The sequence below is a fragment of the Triticum dicoccoides genome, chromosome 4B, assembly GCF_002162155.2.
Source record: "Triticum dicoccoides isolate Atlit2015 ecotype Zavitan chromosome 4B, WEW_v2.0, whole genome shotgun sequence".
NCBI lineage: Eukaryota > Viridiplantae > Streptophyta > Magnoliopsida > Poales > Poaceae > Triticum > Triticum dicoccoides.
The window spans coordinates 197,636,613-197,656,677 of NC_041387.1; positions in this window are offsets into that span (position 1 = coordinate 197,636,613).

Genomic DNA, 20,065 nt, shown 5'->3' on the forward strand with positions numbered 1-20,065 from the left:
CTTCTTGGGGATGAGGGATTTCCTGGCAGCTCCTTTCTTGTCGTGCAGGCGCCGGACGCGGTGGGTCTCATCCTAGGGCCGCACGCCTTGGAGCCAGGGCGCCTTCTTGTGGAGGAGGTGGCGGAGGCACCTCTTGATCCACGCCTCCTGCGCAGGATGGAGGGCAAGGCAGCGAGAGAGAGGGCATAGGAGAGCCCCCTACGGCGCTGACAAGCTCGGTGATGTGGGCGAGCCAGTTCTTGTAGAGGTCGTCGATGGGACGGTAGTGCAGGAGTTCACTCGCCAGGAGCAGCGCAGCGTGCGCGTCCGTGGGGGCGCGACGGGCGTGAGACGACGAACCGACCGGAGTCAGCGACGGGGTGGCGGTGCGGCCTTCCCGCCGCACCGAAGGGTGTAGGGATGAGGCCTGCTGCTCGTTCCCCGCCGGGCCGGTGGCAGCATTGGCGGCAGGCGACGGGGAACGACGGGGGCGTCCGCCGATAGGAGCCATCTGGGCGACTCGAGAGGCAAGAGCAGCCTGACGCTCGGCGCGGGCTCGGCGAGCGTCAGACATGGATACGACGGAAGATCACATGCGACCAGCGGAAAAAAGATTCCGGCGCACCCCTACCTGGCACGCCAAATGTCGGATTTTGGGTTCCGGCAGACCCATGAGGTTTGAACTCTGGGGTGCGCACGAAGATCTTTCCCCTACCAGCTCACGTCTCGAAGGCTCGCAATGAATCTAAGCTAGAAAGAAGAACACACAAGGGACACAAGGTTTATACTAGTTCGGGCCACCAATGTGGTGTAATACCCTACTCCATGTGTGGTGAGGTGGATTGCCTCAGGGGCTGATAACGAACAGTACAAAGGGGGAACAGCCTCGCGAGGGGCTGTTCTTGAGCTGGTGCGATGAACCGCTTGGATCAGTTCAGTCGCCTCTCTCTAGTCTATGCGTGATCTGGATCCCCTCTCCCTGCCCTGTGGTGGCTAGTCCTATTTATAGAGGAGGCCCTGGGCCTCTTCCCAAATAATGAGCGGGAAGGGCGCCAACAATTGGCCATTTTGAAGGGGAACATCTAGTACACTTATCCTGACTAAAGTTGGTCTTCAGCTGCCAAAGGCTCTGACGATGATGCCTTCCTGGGCTTCACGATGACCTCCTTCATGCCGTTCTGCTGGTCTCGGTCTTGTTGCACCGAAACAGTAACCTTTACCTGATGCCTTGGCCTGTTCTTTCCCCCTTTGCACCAAAGGGGAAATAAGGACACTGCACAGGCCGGCGCCCGCCTGGTCTCGATCGTCATGGCTTGCGTCATGGGGTCCTCACGAGGTACCCTGCCTTGATCTCTCCGCCTCCTCGCGAGCCTGCCTGATGAGGCCGCTCCTGAGGAAGCTTCATGTCGCCCTCCCCGCGAGGCTTGCCCCTCGCGAGGGTCTTGAGCTTGAGCTGATGAAGCTGGGCTGCACTAGGCCCCCACTTGAGCCACACCGCAGGCCGCGGGCAGGCAAGTCTAGGGACTCCCGTTCCTAGAACGCCGACATTGCTGATTATGTGAAGGATGTTCATCCTTGTAGACGCAAAGACTGTGGTTCATTAAAGATTCTACCCAAGCGTGTCTGTGATGATGTCGATGAAGATGTTGGTGGTGACTCTAGCGAGGAGGTGGATGCTGCTCCAAAGGTTTGTTGAAGTGCACTGCATTTGTTTCCTTCATTGTTATTCTATCTGTGTTTTCTATGTCTCTTTTTTTATGGCTAGTCGTCTAATGTGGATTGCATTTCCCTTTACACAGAGGAAGAAGACTAGTAAGAGCAATGCAACTGCAGATGATGCTGAGGGAGATGATTCTTGATTTAACAAGACCGTACGTTTGTTGCTTCCCACTGTTTGCGAGGCTGCTTCTTTGTTGAAAGAGGCACATTGTAGTCGTGTTCGGGATGCTGGATTCGGTGTTATCTTTGAACTGACAGTAAAGAAAAATGTGTCACGCATTCTTATGTGCTATCTGATGGGAGTGATTGACCTAGCCACCATGGTAATGGACTTTGGGAATGGCAGGGTTCTTCGAATCAATCGTGATGCAGTTCATCACATTTTTGATTTACCTATGGGACGTCACACTGCACCCATGCCTTCTTCCAGCGGCCATGATGACTTGTTGACTGGCCTCAAGGATGTGCTTGGCTTTGGCCATTCAAAATGTATAGGTGTGAAGGACTTTCTTGATAAGTTGAAGGTTTTGGTGGAGGAAGATGATCATGTGACTGTTGACCTTGCTATGAAGGTGTTCTTCCTGATACTTTACCAGAATTTGCTGTGCCCCGGGCCTGCAGTTCGTTTGGGTAGAGTTGCTGCAATGGTAGAGAACATGGATTATGCGGCTATGGCTCAGATGGACTTTTGCCACCATGTTGTTGATGAGTTGCAGGCAGCTATGGTGAGGTGGCAAACAGAAGGCAGCAAGCAGAATTGTGCAGAGGGTTGTGCCATTGTCCCCCTGATTATGTATCTTGACTGCTTAAAGCTTCGCAAATTTTCAGTCATGCACACGTTGACGCCACGTGCGTCATTCCTGACGACCAAGGAATTGATGAATTTGTACAATGAGGATGTGCTTGTGAAGGGAAAGATTTACTTGGAAACTTACAAATTTGGGAAGCTGCCGGTTAGTGCATCTGATTTTTTAATATCAGATTTAAAAAAATGTGCAGCCATTATAAATCTAAACTTTTCTAGTACTCACATGTGTACTTCTCTTTGCATGTTGTCTTTTTTGCAGTGGAAGGCGTCAGGTGATATTGTGTACAACCGTCCTGTTGCAGTTGTACACGGCAGCCCTGATGTGGGGCCTAGCACTCATGCTAGGTTTTATGAGCCTATTTGTAGCCAGCTTCCTGCCTATGATGATGAGGTGCCACATACTCGTGGTTTCATGGCTCGACAGATGTTTGATAATAGAAGCTCTTCTAAACAGACATTTGTTGGCGGCAAAAAACACGAGGAGATTGACGAGCTTCTTCTGAAGGTTTTGAAGTTGACTGAAGATTTGCCAACCTCTGGTGATAGGTTGAGGACAGTTGCTGGTTTTTTCCCTATTGGCCATGGCCCACGAGATGAAGATATTGTTGCTGCTCACAATTTTGATTGTGGCGTGATTGAAAGCCTGAAGATTGCAGTGACGAATGTTCGGTCTTCATATGCTCAATTGAGACATTCACAAGAGGAAAAATGCGGTCGGTATGAGAAGGATGCTGGTCATATTTTGGATGAAATGAACCGTCAGGACGCTGACATTGGAGCTGATAATGTATGTTCTAGGTTTTTTATGGCTTTGAACCTCTTTTGTGTGATTCGCAGGGTGAAGCACCTCACCATCAAGGGTGATTCGCAGCTCCTTGTCAACTTCTCCAACAAAGTATACGAACAAAAGGACGAACACATGGAAGCCTACCTCGCAGAGGTCTGTAGGATGGAGAAGCAGTTTTGGGGGCTGGAGTTGCAGAATGTGCCTCGCGGCACCAATCAAGAGGCTGATGACATCGCAAAAAGGGCATCCAGGCGGCTACCTCAGGATCCCGGCGTCTTCGAGGAGCGGCTCTTCAAGCCCTTGGCAATGCCATCACTGTCAAGCATGGCGCAATCTCGGGGGGAGCTCCTCCAGCCGCCTGCCTCGGGAGCCCTGGTCTGCGGCCCGACATCAGGAGCGCGCCTGCTCCTGGTGCTGGAACCTCAGAAGGGGTGCTGGATGACGGAGCTCAGGAGTTACCTGATGCGAGGCACGTTGCTGGAAAAGGAGGAGGAAGCGGAGCGTGTGGCACGATAGGCCACAACATACTGCCTTAAGGATGGGGAGCTCTACCGAAGACGACCAAATGATGTGTCCCTACGTTGCATTTCCAGGGAGGAAGGGCAGGAGCTACTAGCAGACATACACGGTGGTGACTGTGGGCACCACTCGTCGTCACGAACTCTCGTTGGCAAGGCGTTCCGTAGCGGGTTCTATTGGCCCACGGCACTCAATGACGCTGCGGAACTGGTGGAAGCTTGCGAGCCTGTCAGTTCCATGCCAAGCAGATCCATCAGCCGGCGGGAGGTCTGTAGACCATACCCCTCTCATGGCCCTTCGCAGTCTAGGGACTGGATATCCTAGGCCCGTTCCCTCGGACGCCAGGGGGCTACCGCTACCTCTACGTCGCCATGGACAAATTCACCAAGTGGGCTGAGGTGGAAGCTGTCCGCACCATCCCCGCAGGCTCCGCGGTCAAGTTCATCAAGGGCCTCGTGAACCGATCCGGGGTTCCGGACCGTATCATCACCGACAACAGTTCGCAGTTCACCAGTAACCTATTCAAAACGCATTGTGCTAACCTTGGAACCAGTAACCTATGCTTCGGTGGCGCACCCGCGAAGCAATGGTCAGGCCGAGCGAGCCAACGCAGAGGTCCTGAGGGGCCTCAAGACCAGGACCTTCAAGAAGAACTGGAGGTCTGCGGCAGGGGCTGGTACGACGAGCTGCAGTCCGTGCTGTGGTCAATCCGCACGACCGCAACCAAGCCGACCGGCGAGACCCCGTTCTTTATGGTTTATGGAGCTGAAGCTGTTCTCCCTCACGAGGTCAGACGTCATTCTGCGCCGGTCCTGGCATTCGTCGAAGCACAGCAGGACGCCATGCGGGGGACGGATCTCTTGCTGGGGGAGGAGCATCGCCGAGAAGCCGCGCAGTGGGCAGCAAGGTACCAACAAGCACTGCGGCGATACCACTGCCGCAACATCCACCCCAGGACTCTCGAGGTAGGGGACCTCGTGCTCAGATGGGTTCTCTCCAGGGATGGGCTGCATAAGCTCTCTCCCATGTGGGAGGGCCCGTTCAAGGTTGTTCATGTTTCCAGGCCCGGCTCCGCACGCTTGGAGACCCAGGAGGGGGTGCCCATCCAGAACGCGTGGAACATCCAACACCTCCGAAGGTTTTACCCTTGAAAAAGGCCCGGTGCCTGTGAAGAAGGCGAATGCCTGTGAAGAAGCTGTGTTTTGGGAAAAGGCCCGGTGCCTGTGAAGAAGGCGAATGCCTGTGAAGAAGTTGTGTTTTGGGAAAAGGCCCGGTGCCTGTGAAGAAGGCGAATGCCTGTGAAGAAGTTGTGTTTTGGGAAAAGGCCCGGTGCCTGTGAAGAAGGCGAATGCCTGTGAAGAAGTTGTGTTTTGGGAAAAGGCCCGGTGCTTGTGAAGAAGGCGAATGCCTGTGAAGTAGCTGAGTTTTGGAAAAGGCCCGGTGCTTGTGAAGAAGGCAAACGCCTGTGAAGCTCGCCGCTCATGACACTCTCACGTAATAATGAGTGGGGTTGTACATGCCCCGGAGTCTCCGGAGTGCCACCCACGCCCAGTGGCAGCACTTAGCTCCGCGCTGGTGAGAAGACGTCGAAGACTAGACTAGGTGCCAGATGCGGCTTCTTTCATTTGCTTTCCGCAGTTGGCTTGTTTGTTCCTATTTGAAGTTTTTCTGAAGTTGTTACCGTTTCGAACTCGCGACCCCTCGTCCATTTCACTTACTGGCTTCCGTTTTCTCTCGCGCGAAGTCTTGCGAGGGGGCACGGGCACCCTCGCGAGTGTTTTCTGCCCCGGTGGTTTGAAACTTCCTTATCCGAGTCTGCTGCGGGAGCGCCCCTCCCATTCCGTGCCCCACGGGCATCGCGACGCAGTCACGGGACTTGGGTTAGTTGTCCTAGCTACCAAGGTTGGAGATTATCCCCGCTAACTAAAACCCTGCAGGGCACAAGGTGCACGATAAGGCCCTAGCCTCAAGAGGCGAGGATCGCAACAAGCTTCCCCCCGAGATAAGTAATTTCCGCGCATAAGCACATGGAACAAAATATGGCGCAGGAACGGTAGAAACAGTGTACCAATTAAACAGTGACAGTTCAACACACCCCCGTAGGGGACTACGCTACATTCTTTTTGCGCAGGGAATAAAGGAAAGGAAAAGGGGGGCACGACCTGCCCGGCGCCAGCTCTCAGCGAAGGCTCAAACTGCCTCCGGAGCTCAGCTGGATTCTGCCTCCCGCTTCACCGAGGCGTGGCGTCGGATCAACCCGCTGCCCTCTCCCAGATGAGTGCGGTGACGAGGGGGCTGGTCGCGACCGCCACTGGAGGAGCTGCCATCCGAAGAGGGGTCACCAGAGCTTGGCGGGCCTTGGGCCCCGCTGCCCGCGCGCCCTCCGCCACCTTCACCCCGGCCAGCACCGGGGCTGGACACGCGGTCGCGGTCATTGTCTTCGGGGCAGCATTCGGCGCGGCGGCCGTCTTCCCTGAACACCCTCACGTAGAGGGTGGCGTCGCCATCGAACTTGAAGTACAGAGTGCATCGCCGGCACAGGCCGCGCACGCGGGCAAATGTTTGCCAGTCGCGGGTCAAGGCCGCCTCCCCGGCGGTGGAGACCTCCAAGGTATCCCAAGAAGCCCTGCTACAGCAACCATCTGCCTGAAGCCAGAGGCCGCCTGGGGCACCAGCCGGAAGCTCACCTATGAAGAAGCGGGGGAGCTGGAGCCAGGTGCCGGTCGGGTCCGCCGACCACACGACGAACTCCGGCAGCACCTCCACCAAGCGGAAGCTCGGCCTTGGGGGACGCGCAGCCCCAGCATACCTCTCGATGGCAGTCGGACGCCCACCGCTGCGCAGAGGGCTGTTTCCACGACCGCGGGAGGCCGCGACAGGGGCCGTAGGGTGCTTGCGAGGGCGGCACCGGCCATGCTTGGCCGGAGGAGAGCCGGGCCCTTCCTGGCGAGCCTTCCCTTTCTCCGCGGTCGAGAACCTCTTCGGCGGGGCCATGGGGATGGCGAGCGGCCGAGAAGAAGATGGAGAGTAGCAAGGAGGGATGAACTAGAGGGGTTCACGCCGTTCCACACATATAGCCAAGGGAGGCCAACCGACAGCCTCCACGATCACAGGTAATCATGACCCGTTTTTGCATGTAGGGACTAGTCAATTTGTGCAGTTACCAAGGCGTCGTGGGGGAGCCAGGATGCCCATGTCCTATCAACCACCACGCGGCGCTCAAGGCCGCAGGCTAATGGGGCCCGCGGTGCTTTGCACTTGCCTCTTCGCTTTTCTGCTAAGCCAAGTCCAAGCGCGCCTTGGGCCTGAGGGCTACTATCGGCGTTCTGGGAACGGTGGTACCCAGACTTTCCTGCCTGCGGCATGCGGTGTGGCTCAAGGAGAGGCCCAGTACGGCCCATCTTCATCAGCACATGCTCAAGACCCTCGCGAGGGGCCAAGCCCCGCGAGGCGGACGACAGGAGGCTTCCTCAGGCACGGCCTCGTCAGGCTGGCTTGCGAGGAGGCGGAGAGATCAAGGCGGGGTACCTCACGAGGTGCCCGTGACGCAAGCCATGACGGCCAAGGCCAGGCAGGCACCAGGCGGGCGCCGGCCTGCGTAGAGTCCTTATTTCACCTTTGGTGCAAAAAGGGGCAAGCGTAGGCAAAGGTATCAAGCAAAGGCAACTATTTCGGTGCAACAAGACCAAGACCAGCAGGACGGCAGAGCGGAGGTCATAGTGGAGCCCAAGCCAGCGTCACCGTCAGGGTCTTTGGCAGGCGAGGACCAACTTTAGTCAGGATAAGTGTACTAGATGTTCCCCTTCAAAATGGACAATTGTTGGCGCCCTTCCCGCTCAATATTCGGGAAGAGGCCGGGGGGCTTCGCCTATAAATAGGACTAGCCACCCAGGGAGGGGAGGGGATCCGCATCTGAGAGAGTGAGTGAGTGAGAGAGAGAGAGAGAGGCGACTGAACTCCCCCTAGAAGTTCATCGCACCAGCCAAGAACAAATCCTCGCGAGGCTGTTCTTCCCTTTTACTGTTCCACATCAGCCCTAGAGGCAATCCACCACACCACAAACTGGAGTAGGGTATTACACCACAATGGTGGCCTGAACCAGTATAAATCTCGTGTCCCATGTGTTGTTCTTTGTGTAGTTTAGATCCTGGCAAGGCGGTGAGACATGGGTAGGCTGGAGGTGTGATCTCCACGCGCACCCCAGTGTTCGAACCTCAAGGGTCTGCCGGAACCCGAAATCCGACAAACGGGGATGAAGGATTTGCTCTTAAGGTCATTGCAGACTTATCCCAAGAAGCTGTCGTGGATGAAGGAACCTTGTGCATAGTCCTCCTTGCTCGAATTGGTTTGATGTCGAGGCAGCACCAATCCACATATGATGAAGTATAGCTAATTGCAGGCCCGGAGGAGTTCGGTGGCGGCGCTACCGAGCTGCTGCCCTTGAAGAAGGCCGATATGTTGGTGGGGGGGTGTTGCTCGGTGCCTACCATGGAAGAAAGCCGAGAGGCGACGGGCGGCGTCGCTGCCTGGCCACCGCCACGGAAGAAGGCCGGGAGGGGAGGGGCGGCATCGCTGTTGGCCGCCACCGCTGAAGAAGGCTGGGAGGGAAGGAGCGGTGGCACTCCCAGGCCATCGCCGCGGAAGAAACCGGGGAGGGGAGGGGCGGCATCGCTCCCAGGCCACCGCCGCGGAAGAAGGCCTGGAGGGGAGGGGCGGCGGTGTTCCCAAGCCGCTGCCGCAGAAGTAGGCCGGGAGGGAAGGGGCGATGGCGCTCCCATACCGCTGCCGCGGATGAAGGCCGGGAGGGGAGGGGCGGCGGCGCTCCCATGCTGCTCCCGTGGAAGAAGGTCGGGAGGGGAGGGGCGGCGGCGCTCCCAGGTCGCTGCCGTGGTAGAAGGCCGGGAGGGGAGGGGCGGCGGCGATCTGTTGGTGGTGTGCAGAATAAGGCTGGTGTTATTAGAATAAGAGTCTTAAGGGTTGTTATCATAATAGACCCACCCTATATATATATACCGTATTTACAAGCAAAAAAATAACCCCCTCCTAAGTCACATTAACCACTCTCGTTGTCAGGCAAAAAGTAATGATGGACCAAGCGGGCCCACACATGGAAAGCATCGATATCGCTGATAACCGCTTAAGTGGGTGCAAGAGGACAACCACCATCGCTTTGCAAGTGGGCCAAACGTATGTTGAATATAATGCCTAAAATGCACAACTTTGATGTGCCACACATGCCTCAGAAATCGTAAACCATGCACCCACACAGAGCGAGGTTCATGAAGCGTACTACATATGATGGTCCCCTTCCCCCTCTTCGACGTATAATATATGCTCCTACCATAATACAACCCAAAACGAATCCTCATCGATGGTGAAATTAATTAATTAACCTCTCCTGATGTAGGTCAAAGTGAGATGCACATGCATCGACGATGGCCTCGTGGGCGCACAGATGGAAGCGTCACACGTGAGTGTCCTAGCTAGGATAACCACCGCTTGCATGCATGTGGTGCAAAGAGGTGTTGTGTGATGTTTGAATAGCCATTTTCACAATTTTGATGTGGCACGTGCCCCGGAAACCGAAAAGTGCCGACACTGAGTGAGGTGTACTTGTTCACGGACGCGAACGTATAGTATATATATGATAGTCCCCTCCCACCTCTTCGACGCATACTATATACCGCCATAACACAAACAAAAAAGATTCTAACTTGCTGGTCAAATTAACCTCACTACCGGCTGTTCGTTAAAGTGATGGACGACGACCTCGCGGGCCCACAGAAAGCATCATACGTGAGTATCGAGTGTCGTGTAGGACAACCATCGACTGCATGTGGCCAAAACATGTATGTATGAAAGGGTTGTGTAATGTTTTAAATTACAAATTCACAGCTCTGATGTGGCACCGGCCTGCCTAACAAAACGGCCAACCCACACGGTGCCTCACAACTCATAGTATACTGCGAGCCACTCGCCAACCCCGGGCGCACACACCCACCCACACACCGCGAATCCAGCACAGCTATGATGCATGTTAAATTAATTATCCCGCGGTGAACATATGCATGTTACCAAAGGAGGGATGTTTTAATTTCAAAAAAACTCAGAGATCATTAAGACGTTTTAGTACATTAATTGATTGATTTTCTAGGAGTATAATGTGCAAAAATCAAATTCGAGCTACATGCACACGTGACAGTACACCTAAATGGATTGCAAAAACACATGTTTCTCACTGGGTGCATGTTTACTCCCCATGCAACAAATTTCAAACAATGAGAATCTTGTTTTTTAAATTCTAGTACATCCAAAACTTATCTGAAGTTCATGAAACTTATCGTGTTGTCATATGGACACCAATACAAAGTTGCATTGTACTTTTTTTGGTCAAATCTGAGACCAGTTTTGATGTAATCTTTATCTAATTACAAACGGGAGATTATTAATAATTAGGAACCAATATCACAAACGGACTATTTATTCGAACCGTGAGCGTTAGACCAACAATGGATATGCGACTCGTATACCGTGCGAGCAGGCGTGAGTTGACGGACGCATGCGAGCAGTCCGTCGCGCAGGCAGACTGGGAGGCGTGCGTACAGGTGTGTGAATTGATGGAGGCGTGCTCGCTGTCATCGGGAGGCGTGCGAGTAGCTGTGTGAAATGACGGTAGGCATGCCAGTAGTCCGGTGCGCAGCCTCACCGGGAGGCGAGCCAGCGGTTTGACTGCCACCCGCCTCTCTCCCACTACTCCATATTAATGGTGCTCCCAAGCGGCCGCACCCCCCATCCTCGCCACGCACACAATGCCCTCTCTCCGCTTGCATCCTCGACGCCTCTCTCGATCATCAAAGCCCTTAGTGTATGAGGATGTCGTGTCGAGGCTGCTAAAGCACCGGAGCATGGCGTGGAGATGGAGACAGAGGTTGCCGTCACTACCGGCGAGTTATCGCTGCAACCTGACGTTGTCGATGGCGTTGAGCTTCCACAGCCGGAGGCGGAGTTCCACACCGATTCTGGTGACGACTCGGGCGACGACTTTGACGACCACTCCGGCGACGACTCCGACGACAAGGGAGAACTGGCTAGTCATCTATACCCATTTATGTGTCAAATAGATCCTAGGGTTTCTCTGGTTACTACTGCCTCCCCCTTTTTGGAATAGAAATCCTATGGTTATGTTCTCCCAATCCATGAAATCTAAGTAAGTTTCGTTAGATCCGTGTAGTGTATTGATTTTTTGAATGGTACAAGTGATAAGTGATTAGTTGTTTCATAAGTGGATGATTTCTGGTAGTAATCCGACTAGGGTTAGTGTTCATGCTAATAATTCCTAGTGATGACTTGACAATTGATTTCAAATGACCTACATATGTTTGTGCCATTATTTTCTTCAAGATTTGTCTGTACTATAACATCCCAAATTTTCAATTTGGAATGTTATACATTAGATCATCATTGCATATCATATTTTATTGCATTTTGGTTTGATCCTACAAATTTCACGCAACTCAAGGACCCGCGGAGAGAGTTGGGAATTTCGTTATTTTCTTATTTGAGTTTTTCTCAAATTTAGAAAAAGGGATCATTTGATTTTAATTATTTTATCTTCAAATATTTCAATTATAAAAATAAGAGAGAGGGAATAAAATGACTTTCCCAAAATAAAGAAATATTGAGGATTTAATATTAAAATCAAATAAGATTTTATTTTAGAGTTTTGTCGCTATTTTATTTGAATTAGGAAAAATGCGTATTTTTCAAAATTGCATTTAGAATAAATTTTCATCTTGTCCGACTTATTTTTAGAGGACGGGGAAATTTTATTTCTGGGTTTTTGGAGTCCATTTAGTATTTCTTTTATTTGTTTTTCTGCGCGTGCGAATTATTTGAAAAAAAACTAACCGACTCGGGCCGCCGTGGGCGACCCGGACATGTCCTCTGCCCGCCTTTAAAAGCCGCCACCCTCGCCAGCCCACCCCATCCCACGCCCCGCCCCAAACCCTAACCCTAGCAGCAGCAGCTGCCACCGCCATCGCCCGCCGCTGCCGCCCGTGCCGCCCGCTGCTGCCGCCGCCGCGCCACCCCGCCGCCGCCGCCTGCCTCGCCGCCAACCGCCGCCGACCCCGCCGGAGCACGCCGCCTCGCTGGAGCACGTCGCCGCCGGAGGTAGCCATCGTCGCCTCGATTTTCGCAAGAAAACCGATCGGTTTTTTCCAAAACCTAGATCTGTTTTTTATTAGATCTGGTTCGGTCTATTTTTTGGTTTAGTCTATCTTGCGAATGTTTGTCCGTACGTTCGTTTGAACGAACGGTTTTAATCGTTTAGCCGCAGACAGCGAACGTTCGTTCGTTAGCCTGTTCATCCGTTTTCTTTTTCTCGGATTTTCCGCGATTATTTCTGATCGCGATTTCTGATCCGATTTTCGTTCTAGTATAACTTTTCGCTCATTTATCGGAATCAGGCGATTCAAGCGCCTGGAGTTTCATCTCAAAACCCTCTTTCTGTTTAACCAACTCAAACAAGTTTTTGCTACTGTAAAATTTGACTTAGGTCCAGATTAGTAAACGAAGCTTGTTTCTTTCGCCGTTTGACTTTCCTTGCTTCATTAATTGGATTCTTTTGCAAACCGGAGTTCTTCAGTTGAACTTTCTGGTTAGATCTCTTATTTGAGTTTTACCTGTGCATTAGATGAGTTCTTATTGAATGCTTGTTTGTTTGCGATAAAGTACCCGGAGTGCGCCGCTTGCTACTATGAGTCTCTAGGTTTCACGGATCATCAGCAAGGCAAGTAACACTTTGATCATATCTCTTTACTACCCACTTTTATTGCATTAGATCAATCCTCAAATAATTGCATGGTTAGGATGTGATTTAATATGTGGGTTTTGGGAAGTAGATGAGGTAGTACCTATTACCTGTTTTATTATCAAACCTTTGGTAGTTAGTTCTACGTTTGCTTATATTGCTATGCTATGCTAGTAGACGTGGATTGGGTGAGTGTATCCATGACAGATGTGAGATTGTTATTTAATGGTTTACATAAGGTGGCAACTTAAATTCACATCTGGGTGGATTGAGGCATCTGGGGAACCCAGTGTTGCCTGTATTTTTTGGAAATCCCGGGGTACCTTGTGATTCTCCAATGGACCGCCACCCAGGCTCAAAGGGATCATGAGATTATTCATGCTAGAAACTTCCGTGTGCAGACGCAAGCTACTATGGCTTCTAGCATAGTTGAGTATGTTGTGTGACCTCTTTCAGTGGTAGATTAGCAGATGTAGGGGATGTAGGTTGGTACTGTCTACCAGAGTAAAGAGTTAATGCTTCTGAAAAACTGTGTCTCGGTCATCCGTTTCTCAAACACCATGTAGTGCGAGAAATCCAATGGAGGAGATCGAGTCTTGCGGGGAAAAGTGCGCAAACCTCTGCAGAGTGTATAAACTAATCATGGTTAGCCGTGTCCCCAGTTATGGACGTTTTGAGTATCTAGTACTTGGATTATCATGTGAATCTCATCATGTTAATTAAATTTGTTGGGTTTAATGATGATGCTTAATTGGGATTGAGTTGGAGGAACCTTCTCAATGTTTAACAACCACCATGATAGTTAAATAAAATTTGTTCCTTTATTGTAGGGAAAAATTAGCTTTATGCAAAACTGTAACCATAGAGCTTTCCACCAGCCATATATGCATGTAGTGATAGCATTATTCTGTTCATTACTCTCTATGTGTTACATTGCCAGCATATTCCATGTGCTGACCCGTTTTCGGGCTGCAACGTTCATGTTGCAGACTTTTCAAACGACCAGTAAGGTGCCTTAGGTCGTAATCTTATACTCAGTGATGCCGTTGGAGTTGATGGACTCGCTTATCTTCCAAGCCTTCCGTTGTTATCGTTATTAGATGGCCTTAAGCCATATTTATTGTAATAAGTTCTCTTTTGAGACATTCGATGTAATAAGTGTGTGATTTCTACTCTGTTATAAATCCTCCAAGTACTATGCGTGTCAGCATTACTGATCCAGGCATGACACTTAAGCACAGAGATCAGACTGTTTGAGGTTTGGTCGCTACAAGATGGTATCAGAGCACACGCTGACTGTAGGACACGACCACTAAGCTAAAGCCCTAGATCACTACTCTCTCTTCTCATTTCTGACTCCTCATCTTTTCTACTCTTTTAGGATGGCGGATGCAAGGAACAAGTTCATGCAACAGGATGAAGATACACCCTTTGGACGCCACTTGAAGGAAGTTACTAGATACCTGAACATCGGAGTACCAAGCTTCACCGGGACCTACATCGCCACTTTACCAAAAGAGGAGCGTTGGATGATTCAAGTTCAAGTTCCAGGAAGGACATTCATGCCCGTCACTGAGCCCATAGAGTTTTCTTTTGATGCACCAACCCGTAGTCTAGGAAAGAGCATGGCAGACCACATCACAATGGGACACATTGGAGAAGTTTAACACAAGGATCTCAAGGATACTATCTACCAGATTTGTGGGCGCCGAGATGAGCAATGGGAGATGATCAGCACCAGGAAGGATAGGTCAATTGTAGCTTTCATCCAGGAGTTAAACCAGCACATTCATCGCCAGGAGAACCAGATGTGTGCAGGCATGATAGATCTGAAGAAGGCTATGACCAAGATCACGGAGATGGATGAAGAACTTAAGTCTGCACGCGATGGTTGTGAGGAAGAAATGATGACACTCGTGGAGAAGAATGATGATTTGAAGAAGAAGCTAAAAGTGTTTATGGAATTCCGCGCGACTGGAGGAGAAGATGATGATTGCACTTGTCCGGAGAACTACATCATCATCGACGACACCGACTCAGACCCAGACGATAGCGATGATGACTTTGTTGATGAAGCTGGAGCAGATATCATGGAGTCTTCGACCGATCAATTTTTCTAGTCGACCACCATAACAGTAGTACTTTTCCCCCATGTATATAGTATAGTCCAATCACTTTTGTAACAATAGTTAGACCGTTGTATGCCCTTGTTTGAATTGATTGAAGTGATGTTGTTTGTGTTTGTCTCATGATCATAAGGGTAGTGTTTTTATCTCTAGACCTCACTCTATTCTATATTCTCATCCTTTCTAAACCCTCAGATGCCTCCGAGACGTGACAATGGATTTGCTTTTCCACCGGAGCTCACTCAGTTGATGCAGCAGGAGAATGCATTGATGCAGATGCTAGTCCAGAATCAGAATCAGGGGAACAACAACAACACCAATAACAACAACAACCCACCGCCACCACCACCTATTGATCACTTAGCCCGTTTCTTGAGGCCGAATCCGCCGGTGTTCTCCAGTAGCACCGAGCCGATAGTTGTAGATGACTGGATCCGCAAGATGGGAAGGGAGTTGACCAGTCCAGGATGCACAAATGCGGAGAAGGTGCATTTTGCCGCACATCAGCCTGATGGACCCGCAGCATCATGGTGGGAGAATTTCAAAGCCACTTACCCCATCGACACTATCACATGGGATCAGTTTCAGCAGGCTTTCCGTACTGCCCATGTTTCACCAGGAGCTATGGCCATGAAGAAGCATGAGTTTCGTAACTTGCGCCATGGAGGACGTACTGTTGGCCAGTATGTGGATGACTTTAGTAAGCTAGCACGTTATGCCCCAGATGACGTTGCTACGGATGCAACTAAGCAGGAGAAGTTTCTGGAAGGACTGGATGATGAGCTGAGCATGCAGTTGATGGTAGCAACCTTCAACAACTACCAGGAGTTGGTAGACCGAGCTCTCATGATTGAAGGGAAGCAGCAGCAGATTGACAGCCGCAAGAGGAAGTATGGACAAGGGAAGTACAACTCTGGAGCTCAGCAGAAGCCTCGTTTTACCCCGAACTCGGGAGGACCTTTTCAGCATACCCATGGAGGAGGGAGTTCACACAACCATAGTGGCCCCAAGAATGGTAATGGGAATGGAGGAAGCAATGGACAGAACCGTACCAACCCATCAACACCAGCCAAGAGGGATCTAAGCCACATTACATGTTTCAAATGCCAGAAGACTGGACATTATGCTACTGAATGTCCTGAAGCGAAGAATGGAAATGGCAATGGGAGCTCTAGGAAGAAGCTAACCCTTTCAACAAAGGATGGGTGAACCACGTTAGCGTGGAGGAGGTTGAAGCCTAGCCAGATGCAGTAATACGTAAGTTTTTGGTTAAGTCATTTACTACAATCGTTCTTTTTGATACTGGTGCATCACATTCATACATATCAAGGGGATTTGTGGATAAGTATAAACTACCAACCCAAGCCCTTAGGTCATCCATGTTAGTAACCTCGCCAGGAGCAGAGTATATGGCTAGTCTATGGTGTGATTGGTTACCGTTAAGGATTGGTAACTACGTGTTTCCCTCGGACCTAATAGTTTTGGAGTCGTAAGGATTGGATGTGATATTAGGCATGGATTGGTTATCAAAGTATGGAGGGAAAATTGAATGCGCCAGTAAGTCGATTTTGCTTACCACGCCAGAAGGAAGAAGGATCAAGTATGTATCCTGGCATGTGTCGAAGAGGACTCAAGTAAATTCCTTATCAGGAGTTGTACAGGAGGAAGTACCAGTGGTGAAGGATTTTCCTGACGTATTTCCAGAAGAGTTGCCAGGCATGCCACCAGACAGAGACATTGAGTTTTTGCCAGGCACAGGGCCGATATCTAAGAGACCGTACCGGATGCCCGCAAAAGATTTGGAGAAAATTAAGAAGCAGATTAAGGAGTTACTAGATAAAGGCTATATTCGCCCAAGTTCTTCACCTTGGGGATCACCGGCGCTTCTAGTGGAGAAGAAGGATGGATCATTAAGGATGGTTATTGATTATCGAGGACTGAATGAAGTGACAATCAAGAACAAGTACCCACTGCCGATGATCAATGACTTGTCTGACCAATTGCAAGGAGCTAAGGTATTTTCCATGATCGATCTGCGATCAGGATACCACCAGTTGAAGATTCGAGAGCAGGATATACCTAAGACGGCTTTTACCACCAGGTACGGGTTGTATGAGTATACCGTTATGTCATTTGGTCTGACTAACGCACCTGCCTATTTCATGAACATGATGAACAAGATGTTTATGGAGTTTCTGGATAAGTTCGTCATGGTGTTCATTGATGATATTCTGGTCTACTCAAAGAATGAAGAGGAGGATAAGGATCATTTGCGTTTGGTACTCGGGAAGCTCAAAGAACATCTGTTATACGCCAAGTTCAGCAAATGTGAGTTTTGGTTGAAGGAAGTTTGATTCCTCAGACATGTTATATTCGGAGAAGTAATAGTAGTAGACCCCACCAAAGTTGTCACTATGACAAATTGGGAAGCCCCGACGTCAGTTGGAGAGATCCGGTGTTTTCTTGGACTCGAAGGATACTACCGAAGGTTCATTGAAAATTTCTCGAAGATTGCAAAGCCCATGACAGAGTTGTTGAAGAAGGACACTAAGTTCAAATGGACTGAGGAATGTGAGGCCAGTTTCCAGGAGTTGAAGAAATGTTTGGTTACATCACCGGTGTTGATTCTGCCAGATCAGCGCAAGGATTATGAAGTATATTGCGACGCTTCTTGTAGAGGACTTGGAGCAGTGCTTATGCAGGAGGGAAGAGTTGTTTCGTATGCCTCATGACAGCTTAAGACCCATGAGTTAAATTATGCCACCCATGATTTGGAGTTAGCAGCCGTAGTGCATGCATTGAAGACATGGAGACATTTTCTCATCGGAAACCATTGCGAGGTGTACACGGATCACAAGAGTTTGAAGTACATATTCACACAAAAGGAGTTGAATCTTAGGCAAAGGAGATGGTTGGAGATCGTCAAGGATTATGATATGAGACTGCATTATCACCCCGAAAAAGCTAACGTGGTAGACGATGCGTTGAGCCGCAAGAGCCATGTCAACACACTCTTGACTGGAGAGTTACAGAAGGAGTTAGCCGAGGATCTTCACGATCTATGTTTGGAGATAGTTCCGAGAGGCTATGTTGCAGCATTTGAGATTCAGTCTACTTTGATGGATAAGATCAGAGAAGCTCAGAAGACAGACAAGGAGATTGCAGAGATAAAGGAGAAAATGAGCAAAGGAAAAGCTAAAGGTTTTCGTGAGGATGAGCATGATACCTTATGGTTTGAGGACCGCGTTTATGTGCCTAATGACCCGGAGATCAGGAAGTTGATTCTGCAGGAGGCCCATGATTCACCTTATTCGATTCACCTAGGAAATACCAAGATGTACCTGGATTTGAAGGACACTTTCTGGTGGACCGGAATGAAGAAGGATATTGTGGAGTATGCAGCAGTATGTGATGTATGTCAGAGAGTGAAGGCAGAGCATCAGAAGCCAGCAGAGTTGCTACAGCCATTTCCGATACCCGAATGGAAGTGGGATACACTACAAAAAAATACACTTCCGTGATGATACATGTTTGTCACAGTAGGTCACGTTTTTTGTCATGCATGTACATCCATGACAAATTTATGACAGAATCAAGATAGTCATACTTGTGCTGTCGTAGAAGTGTTCCATGACATTACCAAAATTATCATCACGGAAGTGTCCACTTCCATGATGATAAATCGCGCGTCACAGAAGTGCTTTCATCAAGGGTGACCGACACGTGGCATCCACCATAACGGAACGCCATTAAGCTATTGGGTCGGGTTTTGGACCCAATAACCCGTTAACAGCCCCGACCAATGGGGATTTTCCACGTGTAAAATCATCATTGGCTGGAGGAAACACGTGTCGGCTCACCGTTGGGACAAATGTCATCCACTCATTGGACAGAAGGCGCCTATGATACATTGACACATGGCACGGCCCAACAGAGGCCCATTCCTGTGAAAAGGCCGGCCCGTTTGACTTGGTGAAAAGGTGGCGGGCCGGCCCATGGAAAGCCTGTTAACGGCCTGTTCACATATAGCCCATTTACAGCCCGCTAACCAAAGGCCCGTTACTCCCTATCCGAATTAGGCCCAGTAGCTTCATCTGGGCCATCCAATATGATTCCAGCCCATTTTCACTTCTGGCCCATGTATGGCCCATGACGTCTTTCGGCCCATATGAGGCCCTATGTAACTCTTGGTCTATTAACGGCCCGTGGTGAAACTAGCCCGCAATGAACAGTGTATCACTTTACACCCATTAACGGCTCGTGGTGAAACTGGCCCATAATGAACAGTATATCACTTTATACCCATTAAGGGCCCGTTATTCAGTTGGGCCGTTTCCAGCAAATGTTATCTTTCGGCCTTCTCAGAGCCCATTTATTCTTGGGCTCATTTCCAGTATTCGTTTACTTACGACCCGTTACTGTCATTTTCTGCTTGTGGGCCAAATTCAGCCCGTGGTTACATCGGCCCGTTTGTGGTGTGTTAATACATTGGACTGTTTTCATAGCGTCATCTAATACGGCCTATTAACGATGGCCCGTTATGGTCATACGACCCGTATAAGGCCCATTGATGATACGGCCCGTAGAAGGCCCATTATTTCTACGGCTCGTAGAAGGCCCATTGTTTCTACGGCCCGTAGAAGGCCCATTGTTTCTATGGCCCATAGAAGGCCTACTGTTTCTACGGCCCGTAGAGGGCCCACTGTTTCTACGGCCCGTAGGAGGCCTAGTGTCACTACAGTAAATATTAGCCAATGGTTATTGTGGCCTAGTTTTAAAAAGAACTGCACTGACTACAAGTAAACAAATAAACAAGACAACAAGGAAATAAATAAGCAAGCAACTTATGCTAGGCTATCACAGCTGTTACACATATTACATCCACTGGGCATCAAAGTTCGCCACCAGTGCAAATATAGGGAACAAAGCAGCATATCATATACACTAGTTGTCAAAGTTGGCGACCAACGCAAATAAACGCCGCAGCAAAACAAATCCAGAACTGAAACCACTTCAGAAGATCTCAAGAAACAATATCCTGGGTACCCATAATGCTAGTAAGATGCTTAGCAAGCTTATTAACTTTCTCTTGTTTGGCGCTTAAATCCTCCAGCGCTTGATATTGCACCAAAAAATATGCATCTGAATTCTGCAGGGACTTCCTCAGTCCTTCAGCTTCCTGTCGCAGCAAATCTGATCGATGTCTTTCAACTTGAAGTTGAGACTCAAGAAGATGAACTGATTCAGGCAGCGAGTTCGAAGAGCTTGTGCCAGCAATAGTGGCCAGTAACTCGAACACTACATCAAGACAGGAC